Source organism: Anolis carolinensis, chromosome 5 (genome assembly GCF_035594765.1).
Source record: "Anolis carolinensis isolate JA03-04 chromosome 5, rAnoCar3.1.pri, whole genome shotgun sequence".
Lineage (NCBI taxonomy): Eukaryota > Metazoa > Chordata > Lepidosauria > Squamata > Dactyloidae > Anolis > Anolis carolinensis.
This window is the reverse complement of record NC_085845.1, coordinates 126,808,948-126,832,740: the sequence shown is the minus strand read 5'-3', so window position 1 is coordinate 126,832,740 and position 23,793 is coordinate 126,808,948. Positions and strand designations below refer to the sequence as shown.

General features: G+C 40.5%; 1 protein-coding gene and 1 pseudogene across 2 annotated transcripts in view; one reads left to right on the top strand and one right to left on the bottom strand.

Moving 5' to 3' along the window:
- The window catches only part of tbc1d22a (TBC1 domain family member 22A), a 195,610-nt gene that overhangs the window by 8,146 nt on the left and 163,671 nt on the right, over window positions 1-23,793 (bottom strand). The window lies entirely within an intron of this gene.
- Window positions 12,843-13,010, top strand: LOC134299795 (U2 spliceosomal RNA; annotated as a pseudogene).

Here is a 23,793-nt window from a genome sequence, read left to right as displayed (position 1 = left end):
GCTGTTTTGTCCCCTTTTATATTTCAAATCATATATGAAGAAACAGATTTCCAGGGATGTACACAGCATTTTTTGAACAATAAATAGGAACAGGAATCCATTTAGAAGAAATTTAAAACTTCGGTTTACATTTATATTCTTATATTTGCAAGTAAACTATCAGTTAAGCCCATTCTATTCTCACACAATAAATGACCTCATTGTAGCTTAAAACAGTATGGGGTCATGCCCACACTTTTACACAAAAGCATATACAGTAGAGTCTCACTTATCCAACATAAATGGGCTGGCAGAATGTTGGATAAGCGAATATGTTGGATAATAAGGAGGCATTAAGGAAAAGCCTATTAAACATCAAATTAGGTTATGATTTTACAAATGAAGCACCAAAACACCATGTTAGACAACAAATTTGGTAGAAAAAGTAGTTCAATACGCAGTAATGCTATGTAGTAATTACTGTATTTATGAATTTAGCACCAAAATATCACGCTATATTGAAATATTGACTACAAAAATGTGTTGGATAATCCAGAACATTGGATAAGCGAGTGTTGGATAAGTAAGACTCTACTGTATTGCCTTGTAGAAATTCCCTTGATTTTTTTCATTTTGCGCATTATAATCCAACTTTGAAATAAATTTATTTGTTATTATTAGCATTTGATGTGCACATAAGGAAACAAAAAACAAATGGACATTTTTGGGAAATAAAAGTTTTCATCTCCTGTTCTGCAACACACTAAAATAGGCAACTCACTGCTTCCAAAAGTCAAACATAGTTCACCTTTGAACAAAATCTGTACCACACATAATCTCAGATTAAGTACAGCTCTTTCTGGGAGACCCTTGAGTTGGCTAGAGAACATTTCTAAACAGCATTATGAAGACCAATAAACTACAAAACATGCCTGGGATAAAGCTGTACAGAAGGAACATTCAGGTGTGGGCTATAGAAATATTTCTAAATTATAAACAACCTTCCACTTTTCAAACACACACTATTTAATCCAGTGGTTCTCAACCTGTGGGTCCCCAGATGTTTGGCCTACAACTCCCAGAAATCCAAGCCAGTTTACCAGCTGTTAGGATTTCCGGGAGTTGAAGGCCAAAAACATCTGGGGACTCATTTAATCCATTATTACAAAGGAGGAACATGGGTCAACCACAACTTGCCTAAAGAAGACATTCCATCAGAACTCTGATTGGATAAAGACAGTAAAAGTGAAAGAATCAAAAGTCTGAAGAAGCTGAAGTAATATGGGAGAAATTGTCCATTTACAACTATCCCCTGAACAATACACAAAGATGGACATTATATAGAATAGCATAGAATAGCTTTATTTCTCATGCCTTCCCCTGCACATACCACAAAACAACATATCAATCCCTCCACATCCTCAGCATCACCACACAGCCCCCAATGCCACATAAAGGCAAAACCACAGAGTTCAACATAGCCACAGCTCTAGGATAAAAATTATCTTTCAGTTTTTCTCTTTGTCACCTTGTACTGTCTGCCAGATGGCAATGTTTTGTTTTTTTAAAAAAGATATGCTGGGTGAAATGGCTCCTCAAGAAATGTGGTGAGAAATCCTTGGCTGGAATAAACTCATATTGAAATTGTGAGAAAAATAGCAAATGTGTGGGAAAACGGTTCTCTGTTATGATGAATATTATGTGGAGCACAAAGTTGATAATGTTCATTATCCTGAGGACACCATTTCCACAGTGAAGTTTGATAGTGGCAATATCATATTGTGGAGATGCTTTTCAAGAGACTGGTCAGGATTAAAGACAAAATGGACCAAATGCAGGGCAATTACAGGAGCAATACTACAATGAAACCTATGTAAGGGCACTGGGATGGAAGTTGACATTTCTGCAGAACAATGGTCCTAAATAAACAGTTGCTGGCATCGTGTTTGTTAGTTACAACTAGAGTAGGCCCATTCCATCAATTGTTGAATGGGCAATCAACATATACGTAAACCTCATTGATTCAATGGATTGACTTTTTGCAGAAACTCTGGGGCATTCCCCAATTTCTCCAAATACAAGATAAAACTAAGTTAACCAGTTTACCCCCCATTAACAACTAGAAATCCCTGTCCAGAAGCAATCTCTGGTTGAGACCAGGACATAGGGCCAGTGTAGACAAGACCTAAGACAGACAATCAGATGTCAGTGGAAAAAGTAAGTTCAATTTCTATCATGATTACAAACGCCAACCAGGATTGATAACAATAGACTGTTACCAATACCATTCCCGGAAGAAATTTTTAAATCTTATTTGTTTCACAACAAGGCATTTATAATACTGATTATTTTTCAGTCTGGCTGCTTCAGTGTGATAATTTTGATGTAAGATAAGAGCATCTATATGCACAAGCACTTAGTGAATCATGAGAGACTAGACAAAAACAAAAAATAAATAAATCATCTTACACCAGCTTGTCTGGAAAGAGAGGCATATGTTGCCTCATATTATATTATCCACTTCATACTCCAATCTTTTTGGGTTTATCCTCTTATCAACAGCTCTGATTGAATTTGGTAGTTAAACGCACAGGGTTCCTATTATTTTCTTTGGGGGAGACACAATACACACTGATAAAGCCAATTGTTATTCAATTTCTACTGAAGAAAAAAATGTGGGAAAAACTATTTTTAAAAAATGTATCTCCTGTGATAGCTATGAATGGTCAACTAACAAAATCACTGGTATGACATTTAAGCTGTGCTAAGTCATCTAGTTTCTTATAAAAACAAGTTGTATCATTCCACCCCATACCACACTAAAATAAGGTGTTTTTACTCTTAAACTCTTGTCTTGAGTTTCAGTTAGGTAAGAAAAACAGCTGTAAATCAATTAACTAGATTAGAGCCTTTCAAACTGTGCTCCTCCAGGTTTTTGATGTCAGCTCTCACAATTCCTAACAGCTGGTATGTTGACTGGGATTTCTGGGAGCTGAAATCCAAAACACCTGGAGGACCACAGTGTTAGAAACACTGAACTACATAAATAATAAGCAAAATAAGGCATTATCATCCATATTTAAATGTTATGCATAAATAAAATATCACAAATGCATCACTGCCAAGGTTTATACAGTTTTTTGAAAACTTGCACTATTTACTAATAAGTTCACCACATTTTAGAAACAAAGTAAATTTGGGACTCCACACAATGAAAAGGTGTGGTAGGTCAAGAAGAGAACAAAAGGATCTCCCCCATCCCTTTCTTTGAAAGCTTTGCCCTCAACTACCATGGCAAAGGACCAGGACAGAAGTGATGGAGGATATTTTCCTATTTTCTGCCCTTGCTCCTTCTTCCCCCTTGGCATCATAAGAGTGTAGGCTTGTGCATGGATTCAGTTTGGTCGATTATCTTCAGCCAATCCAGCTTGTTTGGACAGCCCTAACGGCAAGATCTCAGCCACCATGTTTTTTTCCCGAAACGGCCCACATGGCTGCTGGGTGCAGCTTTTTCTCTTATTTTTGTTAGTATGCAGCACATGCTTCCTTACCCTGTTCCTCAAACCCAGGCTCCCTTGAAAGGAAGATAGGAAAGGTTTCCAGGAACAGAAAGAGGAGCCCTGTAAGTTCTCAATTGCTGCCAATTGGCTGCATCTTCCTGGATCTTTTGGCTGCCTAGCCGGGAGGCTCCCGAAAATGGATGTGGATGCCCAATGAAATCTGGATACCAAAAATGGATTGCCCTCCAGCTGCATTGTACAAGCCTAATAGAGTGTTTAAAAATACTTTCCTACTATCTGGCAAAGACTGGTTGAGGAGGGTTGCTGTCTTTTCTCTAGTTTGTGCCTCAACCAGATATTGGAAGCTCAACTCATATGTTTTCCTGCCTGGAATAGAGTCCATCTCTATTGATATAGGAATATAGGAGATATAGGAAGAAGGCAGTCGCTGTCAAGGGACCACATCACGTGGCTTTTTAAATTACTAAAATCATTGTGAGTATGTCAGCTACAGCCCCAGTCCCATTGACTTCTTAATATGTCTTAATATGAGGTGGAGGAGCCCACACTATAATAATAATAATAATAATAATAATAATAATAATAATAATAATAATAATACTTTATTTATACCCCGCCACCATCTCCCCAATGGGGACTCGGGGCGGCTTACATGGGGCCATGCCCAAAACAATACAATGTAAACAGCATATAAAAGAACAGCACAACACAATACAATAAGCAATACAGTAAATAATATCCATTACAAAATAAAACAAGAAGACAATAAAAACAAGGGCAGACCACATGAACATTAAGTTAAAACTCGGGGTGAGAAAGACATAAAATAAAAACCACAGCGAACAGGGTCATAAAGGAGTGGGGTATTCTGGAGGATAGATATTAGGGGGAGCAACGGAAAAGAAATATAAAATGGTTACTCTCCAAAAGCACAGCGAAAGAGCCATGTTTTCAAGTCTTTCTTGAAGGCTGCTAGTGTGGGGGCTTGCCTAATCTCCACGGGCAGAGAATTCCACAATCGGGGGGCTACAGCAGAAAAGGCCCTCTCCCTTGTTCCACAAGGCGGGTCTGGGATATCGGGAGTGGGGACAGGAGAGCTTCCCCTGATGAACGAAGGGATCGTGTAGGCTTGTGATAGGAGATACGGTCACGAAGGTAGGTGGGTCCCAAACCGTTTAGGGCTTTATATGTGATGGTATACACCTTGAATTGGGACCGGAAAATAAAAGGCAGCCAGTGGAGCTCCTTGAACAGGGGAGTAGATCTCTCCCTGTAACTCGCCCCCGTAATTAACCTGGCAGCCGAGCGCTGGACCAATTGTAGTTTCCGGGCCGTCTTCAAGGGAAGCCCCACGTAGAGCGCATTACAGTAGTCCAGTCTAGAGGTAACTAAGGCATGCACCACCGTGGTCAAGTCAGACCACTATGAGGTTGTGGGAGTGCATGGGAGCAACAAGCAGGATTTATTAAATCAATAATAATAATAATAATAATAATAATAATAATAATAACAACAACAACTTTATTTTTATACCCCGCCTCTATCTCCCCAAAGGGGACTCAAGGCGGCTTACATGGGGCCAAGCCCGAATAAAAACAATAGCAATATAAAACACAACAATAGACAAGAGACATGCACAATTATAAAAATTAAACATTACCCAATAAAAACAAATGACAAAAACTAATAAAAACATGGATTAAAACGGAGAGGTTGTAAAAGGAGACTGGGTAAGGTGCACCACATAAATATTGTAAACACGAGGTGACTGATAAATTGCTGCAAATTCTTGGAAGTGCAAATTGGGATGGGAGTAGACCCTGTGTCTATATCAAGTTGACAAAGGTAAAAAGTGCAAACGGTACAAAAATGGTCACAGATACAGGATTGTTATGGAGATGAGCAATCTTTATCCAAAGGCCTGAGTGAAGAGCCAGGTTTTCAAGCTCTTTCTGAATGCTACCAGGGTGGGGGCTTGCCTGATTATTATGTTTTGGGTAATCAACATAGTCTAGTCTGCCTTGCACCCATACAGCAGAGAAATGTGTAATAATAAGTACATTACTGCCAGGCATTACATAAAACTCGGCACAGCACTTATGATTTTTCTGTGCTTACTAAGCCTACATTCCATTAGTGCTACTAAAACTTCAGACAACTAAGTAGTGCTGAAGAGTACTGTCTAAGGTATTTAGTAAGATAAGATTAGCTACTAAAATACAAAAAATAAGTGACTCTTTAATATAAGATACGTAGCAGTTACACACAACAATGTGAAGGAATATATGGGGCATACTGTCTATGGAAGTTTGAATATATCACTATTAGAGGCAATCAAAAGGCCATACAAGGCAATTTCCAAAAAAGCAATTATTCAATTTTTTGAAAAATGGCATGCAGTGTTCTTCTTTGATGAATTTCTGATATATTTGTCTTGAAATAATGTTTTCCACTTAAGATATCAGCTACTTCATTATTTCCAAAACACCAGGAAGAAATATCCCTCTTTGCTCATCGTAATTTCTAGCTTGATTCTTTTCCTCAATGGGTTGTTCACTTTGCTTTGTCTAATGGAAAGTCTCAGTGCATTTAGAAACTGTTGTATATACACTACATGAAGTAGCTTGGAAAAAGCTCGGGAAGAAACTAGTGTTCAACATTGTAATAAGGCATGATTGCAGAGTTGTGAATAAATTCTGTCTTAAGAACCAAACAAAGCAATGAAGGAAAAGTCTCAGATTCTTTTAATGGTACAGTTCACACACACACACACACACACACACACACACACACGTGTATCACAAGCAAGAAGACAAGGTAACATGCCTGCATCATTGGTGGAGCATGAATTCAGTCCATTTAGGATGAGCTGGAACCACTCCAAACATCACACCATCTCATTTGTATTTGGACCAGAAATTGGAGGGTTACAACACTGAGCTAGCAAGCCAAAATTGCTCACTTGCTGTGTCATGCTGGTAATTCATGCTGCTGTTCTGCTGCAAATTCATGTTGCTGTCACATTACTTTATAATGGAGCCTTCATTATGGCCAAAGCAAGTACAGAAATGTAGAGACAAACTATGTGTCAGGAAAACAATACTTTCTTCCCGGCATTCCTATCTAAGGTTTCAACAGCAGGAAATTCAATCAACCAAAGAAGAATACAAGTGTAATATATCTAGCAAGGATTATAGATAGGCACCCACACATGAAACCTACAGCTACTATTTTCACTATCTATAGAGCTGATAGTATAGAAATTCTTTCTTCAGCTTCATTTCTGTACCTTTATACCAAAACATTTATATGGACAATAGCTTAGATAGTTTGCTTAGGATTTCTTATGGTTGCTCTTCAAGCATTCTATGAAACTATAAAAAGAAAGATTTCACAACGATTTTCAGAAATCTGGAATGTGTGCTCTTCTTTATTCCCTTTGGGGGGGGGGGGCATGAAAGGATCACTGAATCAGGAAAAAGTTGAAAATTCTGCCTTCTGCAGATAATAATAATAATAATAATAATAATAATAATAATAATAATAATAATAATATCCTCAGCTGCTGCAGAAAGATCGCACAGACAGACTACAAGCAGAGGCATAACACCGTTGCTCAGATGACTCATTGGAACTTGTGCCACAAATACCATCTGCCTGCGACAAAGAACTGGTGGGATCACAAGCCGGAAAAAGTTACAGAGAATGAACATGTCAAGCTACTCTGGGACTTCCGAATTCAGACAGACAGAGTGTTGGAGCACAATACTCCTGACCTCACAATCGTGTTAAAAAACAAAGTATGGATTGTCGATGTTGCAATCCCAGGTGACAGAAGGATTGAAGAGAAAGAACTAGAAAAGCTGGCACGATATGAGGATTTAAAGATAAAATTGCAAAGACTGTGGCACAAGCCAGTCAATGTAGTCCCAGTGGTGATCGGCACACTGGGTGCAGTACCTAAAGACCTTGGCCTGCACTTGAACATAATCGGCGCTGACAAAATTACCATCTGCCAGCTGCAGAAGGCCACCTTACTGGGATCTGTACATATTATTCGCCGATACATCACACAGTCCTAGACACTTGGGAAGTGTCCGACGTGTGATCCAGTACAACAGCCAGCAGAGTGTCTGCTGTGGACTCATCTTGTTGTGTTTCAAATAATAATAATAATTTTTGTTGTCGAAGGCGTTCATGGCCGGAATCATTGGGTTGCTGTGGATTTTCCGGGCCGTATGGCCATGTTCCAGAAGCATTCTCCCCTGACGTTTCACCCACCTCTATGGCAGGCATCCTCAGAGGTTGTGAGGTATATTGGAAACTAAGCAAGGAAGGTTTATATATCTGTAGAAGGTCCAGGATGGAAGAAAAACTATTGTCTGTTGGAGGTCAGTGTGAATGTTGTAATTAATCACCTTGATTAGCATTTAATGGCCTTGCAGCTCAAGGCCTGGCTGATTCCTGCCTGGGGGAATCCTTTGTCGGGAGGTGTTAGCTGGCCCTGATTGTTTCATGTCTGGAATTCCTGTTTTTAGAGGGTTGTTCTTTATTTATTATCCTGATTTTAGATGCCTTTTTATTTTTCTCATTGTACACCTATGTACAAATATACATACAGCATAAAGACAACATATACTGTATTTTAATGAAAAAATAACTTCCCACTTTACTAGATGAAATACTGCAGTAATTCAACAGACGCGGAAAACGTAATCCAGTCTATAATAAAGGATTTCTTGCTGAATTCATTTTATTCATTGCAATTGAGCCCAATTTATCCAATGAACTACTTTAAATTCATGACGATTGCCAAATTAAATATTTCCAGGTCACTTGGGCCATTTCTCAAATTAGACCCATGTTTATAGTAGTTCTAATATGCCCTCAGTATACTGGTACAAATTCCTATTACCATAGTAAATAGGAACATATCGTCTTTTTTACCTTTCCAATTTTTTCATAACCTTTCTTTCATTAGCAGCTTGGCTTAATGCTACCCTGAATATATTAGAATTTCTTTTGACTTAAAAAAACCCCATGATTCTTTCATTAGTTGCCATGAGGCACAATTTATTTTTGCATTTTGGCTTCTATATGCACACTGAATGATCAAAATTTTCTTTTCTTTCTCTGTAAATAGAGTCACAATGGAATTTAAAATAACAATTTACATATGAATCCAACATTAACTAAATTTTTGCCCAGTAATCCTGAAATACCATAAACACTCCAAAACAGTTCTGTAATGTTCCCAGTTCAATCACAAAACTAATTGGGTGTTTGAAATCCTTAACCACCAAGATAGTATAAAATAGAATCTCACCCACTACAATACAGTTCAGGTTACCAATTTTTCTGTGCATAAACGAAATCCAAGATGCCCATAGTCTTTCACATGCCAGGAGAAGCTGATGTCCTTTAAATGATTCCCATATAGTACTTAACTATGAACACAAACAATGTAGGGATACTGGCACACCTAGCCTTTGCAGATTTAAAAATAACTGGTAGATACTGTATCATAGTTTTTGAAATATTAACATAGGGTCTCTGCTTCCCCAAGGGCAAGCATACAGTACCTGACAAAAAGTGGACAAACATGTATTATTATTTTTTTTTAAAAAAACCTCTCTAACAATCTCTAGGTCTTTCAGTGTGACTCAATGGTCAACTTCCACCAGAAGCTGATCACAGAATTTGTTGGAGGATTTGCAAACACCTTGAGAAATGTTCTCTCTAGGAATCTGTCAGCCCTCCAGCAAAGTTGACCAGATAGCAATATTGGATCAGGGCTTCTTTTCCTCCCGAGAATTTTTTATGCAATACTGAGTACATAGGTATATAAAACATTTACAGATAATAAACCAGCATTTGCAAGACTTGTTAAATGGACTGATTTTCTCTTTTTATGAAGTACCACTGAAGCATTTTCTGCAGTGCCCTCTGTAAACACTGCACCATCTCCTTGAAAGAAGGGAATTTAAAGACCTTTCAAGATCTAATTGAAAGAAACTTTAATTTTTCTAAAATTGAAGCTCTAAGGGCAGGGTGCATCTTTGAATTGATGGCATCATAGACTCGATGAAATATAGTATTAATCAAATCCATATATAATCAAATCCACAACAGTTAAACCTGCAAATGTGGAGGGCCGACTGGATTTTACTTGAATCACGATAATTCACACAATGAGATGCAGGCAAGCAAGTCCTTGAAACAAATAGATAACAAAGAAAATCTAGGGCATATTTGGAGGATAGCCTGGGGAAGAAGGAAAAGGAGTTCTTCCTATCCACCTTCTGAAAAGGGTTATATTTAACAAACATTTGTAAAAACCAGTTTATCATGGTTTGCCTACCGTAAAGGAGTGCATATGACTATCAGTTTAAGACTAAAACCACTGGAGCACAGCATCAACACCCATAGGGCAGAAGGAAGGTTAACTGGAATTACTCCATGCATTTGGTCAGGAGTAAAAACTATACAGATGTAAACACAAGTTAATTAATTTGCCTTTAACTCACAATTTGACTTTTCCTTCTCTTCATCTTCAGGATGATGATATGCAAAAAGCTCAGAACGGCACAGGTTTTAGGAGGGAAAAGCTTCTGAGCCATCTCAGGCAAAGCAAATTGTTTTAACAAAAAAAGGAGTTTTAGAGAAAAATGGAGCAAAAATCCAGGGATATAAAAGAAAACATAAAAGTGTGATTAGGACACTAAGGTACCTTAAAATGTTAAACAAGGAATTAATGCTTGAAGAGATCATAGTGTCCTGTTATGCTAGCAAGCAAAGTGAGGTTCTCTTACAACCTGGCAGCATGGATTCAGAAGCTTGTATGTTCAAGGGGGAAAAAAGAGTAACCCAGCTGTTAGACAAGGACATTTTAAAGAAATGTGTCAAACCACCTACAGATGGATCCAACGGAACTGGGACACACTAATTAATGGCAAGTTAATACAATGAATTTGGACTCAACTGGTGTGGGGAGAGATGTTTTAAAATGAGATCACTTTAGTAGCCAATCTATTACACTCTTTAAAACTTAACTTTTGAAACAGGATAAGTGGAATAGATAAAAATGAAACATCTATATTGGTTGATGAATGTGGTGTTTCAGAAATTAATATAGCTTGAATTTCCCTTATCTGAAATGTTTCGGACCAGAGGATTTTCAAATTTTTGAATTTTTTGGTCTGCACTTGCATATACATGGTGAATGAGTGAAGAGGGCTGGCTAAACATTCAGCATCTGAATTTTTCTTAAGGAAATCCCCCCTCCTCATTTTCTATGGTGCTTGCTCCACCATGGACTGTCATTGCAAGGAGGAAGAAAAGTGCAGTGCTTTCCAACACTCACCAAACCCATGGGGTCTGTGTGCATTTGGATTTTTCGTTCCCCTTCCATGTGCTGTTTTTAAAGAGGATTTGTGTAAGTTAAGCTCAGGATCTGGAGTTGTGTCCCCTTTTCTCTTTTTGTATCAGTTTTCTGACAGTGGTGGAGCAAGAGATCTGTAGACATGACCTAGGAGGTGTTAACGGACAATGCAGGATCTTCAGCTTAGAAATGGAGATGAGCACCAACCCCAGGGCCGGAGATGAGCATGGCTCCTCAGAGCCGGAAGGGGAAACATTTACCTTTACCTGTGTTTGTTGTTTCTAGGCATTGAATATTTGCCTTATGTCTGTGTTTGCTGGAATCCATCTTGAGTCCCCTCGGGGAGATAGGGTGGAATACAAATAAATTATATTATTATTTTAAATAATGTTTATTAAGTATTTTTGCATACAGGTTTAAAATTATGGGGTTCAAAAATGGGGGGAAGTGGGGGGGGTAGGGTGTTGGGTGGAGGGGGGTTATAGAAAAAGGGGGAGGAAGAAAGGGAAAAACCCGAAGGGGGTGAGTTTGAGGAGGGGGAGAGGGAGGGGGGAGAGAGAGGTTCTGGAGGGTCAGTTGGGTCTTTGGATGGTAGAGTGGTCCCCTTGTGGTGTTGGCTATTCTGTGTTGTAGGATGGCTGTCAATTTGGGTGGGGGGGGGGGGTCATTTGCCTCATGAAGCGACATGTTGTATTGCTAGGTTGTTCTGGTTGTTCTTATGGAATTTCTTTGGGGTTTTTCCGTCTTTTCCTTATGTACTCTTCAAATATTGACCAGTCTGTTTCTTTTATTGGTTGTCCGTGGTGTTTCTTCATCAGGAAAGTTAGTCTGTCCATGGTCTTTATTTCCCATACTTTTAATAGCCATTTGTTAATTGAAGGGATCTGGTTTATTCTCCATAATTTGGCGAAGACAATCCTGGCTCCTATAACCAGATAATTTAGGATTTTTTCCTCATTTGTGTCCAATTTCAAATTTTTAAGGCCCAATAGGTATAATTCTGGTCTCATGAGTAGTTTCTTTCCCATTATTTTTACACATTCTTCATGGATTTTTTCCAATATTTCTTTGTTTCGGGGCAGAACCACCACATGTGGTAGAAACTGCCCTCATTCATCTTGTACTTCCAACATTTTGTTTGAATATTTTGTTGTAATGGCTTAATTTTTTCGGAGTGATGTACCATCTGTAAATCATTTTGTATTGATTTTCTTTTAAGTCGGTTGCATATGTGTGTTTTATATTTTTCTTCCAGATTGATTCCCATTTCTCATATCTAATAGGTCTTCCTATATCTCTGGACCATCGCACCATGCTTTCCTTAATTTGTTCTTCCTCAGTATTCCACTTCAAGAGTTTCTTATATATCATTGTAATTAATTAGTTTCGGACTCTAGAATTTTATCCCATTCTCTTTCTTCATGAAGCCTTCTTGTTTATCCTTAATGTATTGTTCCTTTATTTGCCTGTGGATCCATGATAGGTGTCTGAATGATTTCAATACTTCTTCTTGTGTTTTTAGGACATATTCATTTTCTTGACTTGTAAGTACGTCTCTGTATGTGGGCCAGTTTATGTTGCTTTGGGTACTCTTCTGAGTTATTGCTAGTGGCGATAGCCACATTAGGGTTTTCGTGAACATTCTTGTTTTGTATTTCTCCCATATCTTATTTAGTGAAGTTCTTATTATGTGGTTTCTGAATATTTTCTTATCGTTTTTTGTCTGCTTTGTGCCAAATATATAAGTGCCAGCCGGCTTTTAGGTCGAAACCTTCTAGATTTAGGATTTTCTTGTTTTTTAGAAATAGCCAATCTTTGATCCACGTTAAGGCACAGGATTCATAGTATAGACAAAGATCGGGGAGACTCATCCCCCCTCTTGTTTTGTCATCAGTCAGGTGTATATATTTTATTCTCGGTTTTCAACCTTGCCATATAAATTTGGAGATGTCCCTTTGCTATTCGCTTCTCGGCCTTTTGGCTTAGATCAAGTGTAGTATCTGTTCTTATCAGATTATTATTATTATTATTATTATTATTATTATTATTATTATTATTATTAGAGTTACTTGAGAAAGAACTCAGCTGGCAGCAACAACTTTCAGTTTTTGAAGTCTTTCAGGTTTTTCCAACCTATACAATATCTCTAATTTGGTTGAACTGTGTGCAACAATTAAGGACAACTATAGACATTTTTATTATTATAAAAATGATCAACTTTGGAGGGTGGGAGGGAATCTTTTCAATCCTCAGTATAGCAAAGCATTTCTTACAATAATATTTGTCCTGAAGCACTCACTGCTGCTAAGGGTTATACACAATTTCTGCTTACACAGCAAGACCTCCCTTTCCTCTCTCTGTCATCCTTATAACACTGTTGATGTAAAACGTTGTTAGAAAAATTGTATGTTACAAATGTCCTTTCTAGAAAAGTTTGATGTTACAATTATGAAAGGGCATATACAGAAGCTTGGTGATTGTGGTCAAATTAAGGAAGGGAATTGCTCTCCTAAAAAAATTATTGAATATCACTACTGATGAACTTTTATATGTCTGGCAAGAAAACAGAAGGGGGTTCAAAAGGGCTATCCAGAAAAAAAGGATGTCAGCTTTTAAAGACAGACATTTGAGGGGGTGAGATGAACTTTAAAAGTGAAATCTTTTTGATTAAGCAGTTCCTTTTCACAAGATACATAGCTGCATAATCAGAATGGCTACAAAGTTAATATAAAGTGAAGAATATTTTAATACAGGTATGCCTCAGTTAACAAAGCCTCTAACAAAGAAGTTCCTTCTTACAAATTCTTTTTATGCTCATCCAGACCCCACTTTTTCCTAATTTGACATTTCAGTATCCAGTGTTGCCACTGGGAGGATGCTAAAGACAGATTGGAGGAACACCAATCTATAGCAGCATGCCTGCAGTAAACAATGCAATAAAAGCTTGAGTTAGATAAGAACGGCATTCTGCTCCAGCCAATCCTGCTGTAACAGTAGTAGTTTAGTAACTGAAATCAAAATCATATGGAGGAGTAGATGCTAATGAAAGAAAGGTCCCATGCATTTAGGAAGAAACTTTCAGCTGGTTTCTTGAAGGTTCAAAATATTTTTTTTTACTTATGATTTAGATATTTTTTCCTTTCACATCCTTCCTAATGTTCAAGTGCAATCTCCTTTCTTGTAATTTGAACCCACTACTCTGAGTCCTAGGGCCCTTCCAGACAGGTCCTATATTCCAGGATCTGATCCCAGGTTTTCTGGGATCAGATCCTGGGATATAGGGCCTGTCTGGAAGTGCCCCAAGTATTCAGGGCAGCAGAAAACAACCCTGCTCCCTCTTTCTTATGACATCCTTTCAAATATTGAAACATGGCTATCACGTCCCTTTCAACTTTCTCTTCTACAGGCTAAACATATCCAGCTCTTGAAGCCGCTCTTCTCCAAACCTTTGATCATTTTAGATGTCCTCCTCTGGACACGTTCCAGATTGGACACAATATTCTAGGTGAGATCTAACCAAAGCAGAATAGAGAGGCACCATTACTTCCCGTGATCTAGACACTATACACCTTTTGATGCAGTCCAAAATCCCATTGGCTTTTTTAGCTGCTGCATCGCATTGTTGGCTCATGTTTACTTGTTGTCCACTAAGATTCCAAAGTCCTTTTCACATGTACTGTTGTCGAGCCAGACGTCACCCATTCTGTATCCTTGCATTTCATTTTTTCTGCCTAAGTGTAATATCTTACATTTCTCCTTCCTGAAATTCCTTTTGTTAGGGTTATTTGATCCAACTCTCTAATGCGTTAAGGTCATTTTGAATTCTGATCCTGGGAGAAGACAGAGGAAAAATAAAGTGTTGAACAGTTCTGACTTTGCCCTATGCCTTTAGCATTTTGCCACCTTCTCCATGCAGAAACCCTACTGTTTCCTTGTTCTTCTTTTTTCTACTCATATAACTGAAAAAAAAACCCCTTTTATTATTTTTAATTTATCTGGCAACCATGAACTCAGTTTTTGCTTTAGCCTTTCAGACGATTTCCCTACATATGTTGGCTATTTGATAGAATTCCTCTTTGGTGATTTCCCTTTTTCCATTTCTTGTACATGTTTCTTTTAAATCTTAGTTCATCTGAAGGTTCTTGGGAATAGATTCTGGTTTGTTGTATGTCTTTCGGGCTGTGTGGCCATGTTCCAGAAGCATTCTCTCCTGACGTTTCGCCCACATCTATGGCAGGCATCCTCAGAGGTTGTGAGGTATAGATTCTGGTTTCTTTAGACTTATTTTTCTCCTTCTTGGCACTGTTTGCAATTGTGCTTTCAGTATCTCACTTTTAAGGAACTCCTACACCATTAACTTCCTTCTCTTTTAGTATTCCTTCCTATCCTTGGGATCATACTCTGTATTTCCCTAAATTTACTTAAGTCAGCTCTCCTAAAGTCTAGAATGCATGCCTAACTTTGCTTCATTTTCTCTTTCCTCTGTAGAATGAACTCCAAGGAAACATGGTCACTCCCCCAAAACATCCCACCGCTTCCGCTTTGTTGTATTTGGATAAAAAGTTTACAGAAACACACTGAACTCCTCATCTTTTGTGTGGTGCAGGAATCTATCTCTATTCTTCTAAAGTTACTTTTGCCCTGGTATCAAAATTTCTGTTAAAGTCGTCACATAGATGTTGTTAACGAAAGTACATCTACATTTTACACACTGACAACCCTGCTTGAAATCATCCAGTGATTCCAATTTCTCAGTGGCAGAACTGTGAGACAGAAGACCAAACAGGCTATTTTCAATAAAGTGTCTAAATATAGGAGCTGGAATGGCATTGATTCCACACAACAATCTAATACTACACTTTATTTTACTAGGATGCAGTACCATCAAATATTCTTAATTTTTCATTATTTTAAATATTTCACATAAAGAAAAAACAACAGATTTACTAGACACAAAAACTAGATTTTTGTTTTATGCAGGACTGCTTTCTAAACCTACATTATGTTCCACTTATTTCTTGATGGCTTCCTTTATTGTGTTTCATCTCAATCCTTTCCATCTGCCAAAAGCAAACCTTCTAGTTATATACTTGTTGCCATGTTATAATGAAGCAATCGGCATCCACTACCAAGTTAATTCCTCCCAAAATCCAAAATCACCCATGTACATTCAGTAATAAAAAAAAAAGACTCCACTTTGTCGCAAAGCATGGACAGGAACCCCACAACCATTCTGACCAAACTCCCTTAAGTGCTTCCCAGCTCTGGATTTCGGGTACAGAGATTTCAAGTACATAGAGCAGGTCTGTACAACCTGTGGCCTTCTAGGTGTTTGGAGCTCAAAGTCCCATAAGTCCTAGAAATTCTGGGAGCTGAAGTCCAAAACACCTGGAGGGATACAGGTTTTAAAGGCTTGACTTAGAGACATGGGATCAACTTACTCATCTTCATTTTTCACTGTCTGAGTGGGGGACTACAGTTTCAGATACAGTGGGTCCTTGGTATCTGTTGGCGTTTGGTTCCATGAATTCCAAAATCTGCAGATGCTCAGATCTCATTATGTACAATGGCATAGTAAAATGGCATTTCTTATACTGTATAAAATGGCTAACAACTGAAGCAAGCACCCAAGAAAGCCTGAGGATTTGTGAAATTGTGGGAAGCTACATCAGGGTATATCTACATCAGTATAGTGTTCAGCAAGCAACAAAATCAATGTTTGCTTTTGGAGATTTTTTTACCCAGAATATTTTCAAGCCATGGTTGCTTAAATCCATGGATGCAGGACCTGTGGTTTGCCTGCAGTGATTCTCAAACTGTGGAATTGCCACTGACATGAAAATTCAATGATGGGAAGATGAGTAGCTCATCTGGTGAGTAGCTCCTTCCCAAAACAGCAGGCAATAACCCTTACTGCTTGATTCCAATTTAGCTGATAGAAGTCAAGGAACATGAAGACAAGAGGAATATAGCTCACCATCCCTCCAAACATGCAACCTCTCTGATACAGTCTGCAAAAATAAGTTTTTAAAAAATAATATATGTATTCGTCCTTATCTGTTGCTTAGGAAAACAATCCAATCACATCAGATAAAATATACTGCACTTAAAAGCAAAGATAACATCACAGGCTAGTATTTGAGAGTAGCAATCGATCCGAGAATGGTAACACAAGTGAAAATGTGAAATTATTAAACTTTGTAACAAGCCCACTTACTAATAGTGACAGCCTAACCAACCAGTAAAGAGGTTTATTACTATGGAATTATTTGGCATTTCACAAGATAGCACAACTAATCAGTACAGTGTTGTAAATATGTTCTCTATAAACAGAGAATACACACATCAATCCCTGAGAGTAGAATTACATCAATGTTCACTTGAGCAAAATGTAACAGCTGAGCCCTGAATGACCTGAACGTGGCATTCTCTTGTAAATGCATTCACATGAAAGTAACTGACGAAAGGGAGTCAGAAAATTCAGCTGCAGCTATTCAAGGCAAAATATTTTAGGCAAAACAAACTTTATTCTGTGTCCATCACCTTCTTTTCTTGTAACTTTCTCAAAACTTTCATTTGGTATTCTCTTCTTTTTGCTACTGTCTTTTTTTTTTAAAAAAAAAATCTGTGTCACCTCATTCAAACAGCACAAGGAAACCTTTGGCAAATACAATCAAGTAAAGGATATTAGCCTATATTAAGCATGTTGCTTCAATTAAAAAAAACATTAACTAGAGAAAACCCTTTAGTTAGCATGAATTTCATTATGCATTTTCTCATTTTAAGAATTCAGAAAGCATTCCTGGGGCAAACACCAAAAGCTGACCAATGACATTGTTAGGTTAATAACGCTGACCTAATCATATTAAAAATATTCATGTTTGAAAGAGAGTCTATTGGAATCTGCATTTTATTAAACTGCTGAACACTGCAGAAAGGCAGTATTACACAATAAATCTATGCTTTGAGGATTAAAATGTTAGGATCAGAGACTGTAAAATAGAATACATCTAGAAAATGAAATCTTGCATGAGCTGGTGTTAGAAGAATGATCCTCAAAGCCCATGGGCGCAGATTAGGACGTACAACTTTTGTCCCTTTCAACCCTTTGTTTTCTTCCAAACCACCTTTTGACTCTAAAATGGCTATAATTGCAACTCTTTAGAAACAAAGTGAAGTAATATGTTGGTGATATGCTTCTTAGGTTGCTATGTTGCAGTGATTATCTAATTAGCTACCGGCCTGAAGTGAATAATAATGGCAGCATTTAGACAAATCGATAAAATACATCCAATCACTTTTTGGCAGGCCTGGATGTGAGCTTTATAAATACCAAGTCAGAAAACAACCGTTCAGAAATATGCTTGGGTAGCTTCACATGGGACTTGTACTCTGTAAATGCTGACACGTAAGACAATTTTGTAAGTGAGCCCATTTAATTGGTCTAGAAAGCAAGTTCTATTCTCTGAAAGCATGGCTAAAATGATGTTAGTATAATAAAACATTAATGCTGTTTTTGCATTTCCTCTGAAAGCAAATGTAAGCTACAAAAGACAACTACTCTGCAAGCGCAATGATCATACATTTTCTAGGAGGCTTAATGTTAGACTTGAAATAAAATAAGTGTAAGGCTAATGAATTAGCAAAGTTTAACTCAACTCAGAAGAGTGCTTTGTATTTAGATGAGAAGCGTGTCCTACTTAACAAAGTCTCTTGTGAGCATCGTAGTGGCTAATAAAATAAAATAAACAGTTTCATAATACAGTAGGGTTCCAGTTATCTGACATAAACAGGCAGACCGAATGTCGGATAACTAAACTGTTGGATAATAGGGAGGCCCTATTATCCCTCTCGGCAAGCTGGGTGTCCCCTGCTGCGCAGGGGGCCTCTCCAAGCCAGGTACTTGGCTGGGAGGGAGGAGACTTTTCCCTCCCGGCAAGGATCCACCTTGGAGAGGCCAGCTGCTGTGATGACCCATGGGCCTTGTAGTCCTGCTCATGACATTGTGATGCCTGATGAAGAAGAAAACTTGGGTTTTTTACCTTCCCAGTCAGAACTGGATTCTTCCCAGACAGATTCTTCCCAGCCAGATCTGGGAACCTTGCACCTGCAAGAGGGTTATGTTCCAGAAGTATGTCAAACAAACACTGAGGCTACATCTCCTGTGTTTTCTCGCCATGAGTTTTGTAAACAACAGAGAGGTTTGGAAGCGGCCTCGCGCAGGAGTGCTAGAATAATTGCTAAGAATTTAGCCAATTAAGCCTGCTTTCCATGAGAATCTTTAAGGAGTCAAACATCTGGTCTCAGAGATTAGCTTTCGTTTCTGGTTCCCAGAGAACTGCTCTCGGCGGGAAAGTTAGACTCTATATAGGTGTTTTACCCGCGGAGTAACTTTGCGGAGTCAATTCGTCAGCCTCCGGAGCGAGTTGTGTCTGGACAGCGCGCTCCGATCCAAGCCTCGTTCCTGTTCAAGCCTTGTTCTTGTTTTCAAGCCTTCGCTCCTGTTTCCCAGCCTTGTTTACCTACGGACCTTGCCTCGCCTTTCAGGACTAAACCTTGCCTTGTTTCACGGATTTTACCAAGTAATTCCACGGATCTTGTTCTTGTTCCTTGTTACCTTGTGCCACGATTCAAGCCTTGTTTTCAAGTATCAAGTTAATTCCTAGCCTTGCTCAAGTTCATGGACTAAAGGACCTTGTCATCTCCCCTCACTTTGCCTGGCAAAGTGAGTGGTTCGGTTATTGGATTACAACCTTGGACCTTAATATTTCATATTGGACATTGTTTCTTTGGACTAATTTTGACCTTTCCTGAAAGGTCTGCTTCTGGACTAACTTTTACATTTGCTTTTATTAACTTTATATATTTCCTTAATAAAGATATTAGATAGAATCTGGCCTCTGCGTATGGTTATTGGTGCTCTGTAGCCTGGGTCGTGACAGTTTGACTCCGCCACCCTAAGCACCAATTAACCTCGGCCAGAATGTCTACCGGAGCCGGACCTGGACCGGGCGGCCAGCCGATTACCTACACCATCGACAAGGATGAGGTGGACCGAATCCGTGATAAGCTCAATGCACAGGATGGGGAAATAAAGGGTTTGAAGGAACGCGGAATCCGTCTTCCGGCCATGGCGTTGCCAACCAAGTTTACTGGAGAAGCTTCTAAGGTTCATGTTTTCCGTCGCCAATGCCAAGCTTATCTAGAGGCCCGTGCTGCCGAGTTTCCCCAAGAAGACATCAAGGTGGCGTGGGTTTACAGTCTTCTAGACGGGCCAGCGGCCAACTGGGCGACGGCACTGTTCGACCAAGCCTCTCCACACCTAAGATCAGCGCAACGCTTCTTGGACCACCTTAAGGAGACTTGGGGAATCGAGGACAATTTGGAGGCAGCCGGTCACAAACTCCGCCGCCTCTTCCAAGGAGACAGACCCATGTCTCAGTACATAGCCGAGTTCCGAGTGCTGGCCCACAACACCGGCTGGAACGATGTTGCCCTCAGAGGACAATTTCGGGAGGGTCTCAACATTGAAATGCTGGAGGAAATCTCCAAGGTGGATCCTCCCCAAACGCTTGAAGCACTCATCGATCAATGTTTACGGGCTGAAGTCATGATTGCCAACAGGAAACAGTGGGTACGAGGCCAGAGCGGTAGAGCTGGGGCAAAACCCCCCGCTCCCGCCAGCGTTCAGCCGCGTCCAGTGTGGAGACCCCCACCACCATCCCCATACCCCAGAGGGAGCGAGGAGGTGCCGATGCAGTTGGGCAATGTGCGTCCCAGATTAGATGCCGCCGAGAAGGCCCGCCGCCAACGCCTAAATCTCTGTTGGTATTGCGGAAATGGGGGCCACTTCGCCAGAGAGTGCCCAGCCAAAGGGAAGCCCGCCGCCCGTCTTGCGGCGGCGTCCTCCACGGAGACGAAGGCGTCTGAGGCGGCTGGCACACAGCCGGCGGGGGAAGCCAACGACCGGGCGTAGAGAGGCTCGCCAACCCGGTCAAGAAACCCATTCAAGAGCCGCCAACCGGGGTCCTGTTCCTTCTAGTGGTCACCTTATGGTCAGCAAAAAAAGGACCCGTCATGATCCACGCCATGATAGACTCAGGAGCTACCAACAATTTCATTGATAGAGAGTATGCCGACTCTCTGGGATTACAATATCATGACTTCAAGAATGCCCGTGTGGTGCAAGCCATCGATGGCCGCCCTCTCAAGACGGGCCCCGTAAGCCAGTGGTCGGAACCCACCAGGATGTGGATAAGGGAACATATGGAAGAGATTTCCTTCTTTGTTACTGAGGTTCCCCATTTCCCTGTGATTTTGGGGATTCCATGGCTGACACTTCACGACCCAAGCATCTCCTGGTCCAACAGAGAACTGCAGTTTGCTTCAAAGTACTGCCAAAACCATTGCCTCGTAGCCAAGGTCTGCCATGCCACAGACACCGAGCCCATTATCACCTTGCCAAAGAAGTACTCCGAGTATTGGGATGTATTCAATGAAAAAGAAGCCGAAAAAATTACCCCCACATAGACCTTATGACTGTGCCATTGACTTGGTGGAGGGGGCCCCGATCCCGCGAGGGCATCTCTACTCCCTGACTGAACCAGAGCAAGAAGCTCTCAGGGAATTCATAGAGACAAACCTTCGCAAGGGATTCATCAGACCCTCTCAATCCCCAGCCGCCTCCCCAGTGATGTTTGTGAAGAAGAAGTCAGGGGAATTACGCTTGGTGGTGGACTATAGAGCATTGAACAATATCACTAAGCGGAACAGCTATCCCCTGCCCTTAATCTCGGATCTACTAGACCGACTTCGAGGAGCCAAGGTCTACACCAAGCTGGACCTACGGGGGGCTTATAATCTAGTTCGCATCAGAGAAGGGGACGAGTGGAAGACCGCCTTCCAGACTAAATTCGGATTATTCGAGTCCCGAGTTATGAATTATGGTTTATGCGGAGCTCCCGCAACGTTCCAGCATTTTGTCAATGACATTTTTCAGGACTATCTAGATCGGTTCTTGATCATCTACCTGGACGATTTTTTGGTGTTTTCTAGATCACAATCAGAACATGAGAACCACGTTAAAATGGTGTTACAACGATTGCGGGATCATGGACTTTATGCCAAGCTGGAAAAATGCGCTTTTGATCTACAAGAGGTAGATTTCCTGGGGTACCGCATCTCGCCTCTAGGGCTCTCCATGGACCCGACAAAAGTTTCAGCAGTATTGGAATGGCGGGCGCCAACCAACAAGAAAGAGGTGCAGCGATTCTTGGGGTTCGCGAACTATTACCGCAAGTTCATTCCAGATTTTGCCCGCTGGTCTGACCCAATCACCAGCTGCATCCGTGGAAAACAGCCCTTCCGCTGGACTGATCAAGCAGAGAAAGGGTTCCAGCAACTAAAGAAATTATTCACATCCCAGCCAATCCTTCAGCATCCAGATCCTGAAACCCTTTTTGTGGTGCAAGCGGACGCCTCTGATGTGGCAATTGGGGCTGTGCTCCTACAACCGGTGGGAGATCACCTTCATCCTTGTGCCTATTATTCTCGTCAACTAACCGCACCAGAGAGGAACTATACCATTTGGGAAAAAGAACTATTAGCCATAAAGGCAGCTTTTGAAACTTGGAGACATTGGCTAGAAGGGGCCAAATTTCCCATTGAAGTCCACACTGATCATCGGAATCTAGAACATCTAAGAACTGCCCGCAAGCTAAATCAGAGGCAGCAACATTGGGCTTTATTCTTTGAACGTTTCAACTTCCAGATTCATTATGTGACCCCAGCCCAAACCAAGCAAGCAGACGCCCTGTCACGTAAACCGGAATACGCTGCAGGACGCAAGGAGACCTTTGAATCCCAACTACTACAACCCGAGAACTTTGCCACGCTCACAGTGGGGAACACCAAATCCACTCCCATTGATTCAACTCCCTCTACTCCAGGACCCATCTGTGCTCAAGAAATCAGGGCTAGTCAGCAAGCAGATGCCTGGGCGCAGGACCAACTTCGTCAAGGTCTGCATTTTCCCTTTTCGCTTAAAGATGGACTGCTTTGCTATAGAAATCATGTTTATATCCCACCCGGACCGGGCAGGGAAAAAGCACTTCGTCTGTGTCATGACTGCAAACCAGCAGGGCATTTCGGACTATTTAAAACCATGCATCTGATCCTAAGAGATTTCTGGTGGCCCAAGATCCGCAAAGATGTGGAAAAATATGTCAACACCTGCCCAGTATGCCAGCGCTCCAAGATAAGAAGGGAGAAGCCCTCAGGGCTTCTACACCCCCTTCCTACCCCATCTCGCCCATGGGAAATAATTTCTGCGGATTTTATCACTGACTTACCACCTTCCTGTGGATTCACCACGATCCTAGTGGTGGTGGACCTTTTCACCAAGTTAGCCCATTTCATTCCCTGTGAAGGCCTTCCCACGGCCCAAGAGACTGCAGATTTATTCCTCCAACATGTTTTCAGACTACATGGATTGCCCAAGAGTTTGGTCACAGACCGTGGATCCCAATTCACCTCTCGTTTCTGGAAGGCACTACAAAAACTATTGGGCATAGACTCTTGTTTATCTTCAGCTCATCATCCCCAAACAGATGGGCAAACGGAGCGCACCAATGCCACTTTGGAACAGTACCTTCGCTGTTATGTAAACTACCAACAGGACAATTGGGCTTCTCTGTTACCACTGTCGGAGTTTGCCTACAACAATGGAGTCCAGGCTTCTACAAAAGAAACGCCGTTCTTTGCAAACTACGGCTTCCATCCACGTTTCTTTCCCCCTGTCATTGAAACTTCAGAAGTTCCCGCAGCAGAAGATTGGCTGCAGGAACTCACAGCGGTGCAACAACTTTTGCTCCAGCAACTGGAACAAGCCAAGGAGGACTATAAACGTCACGC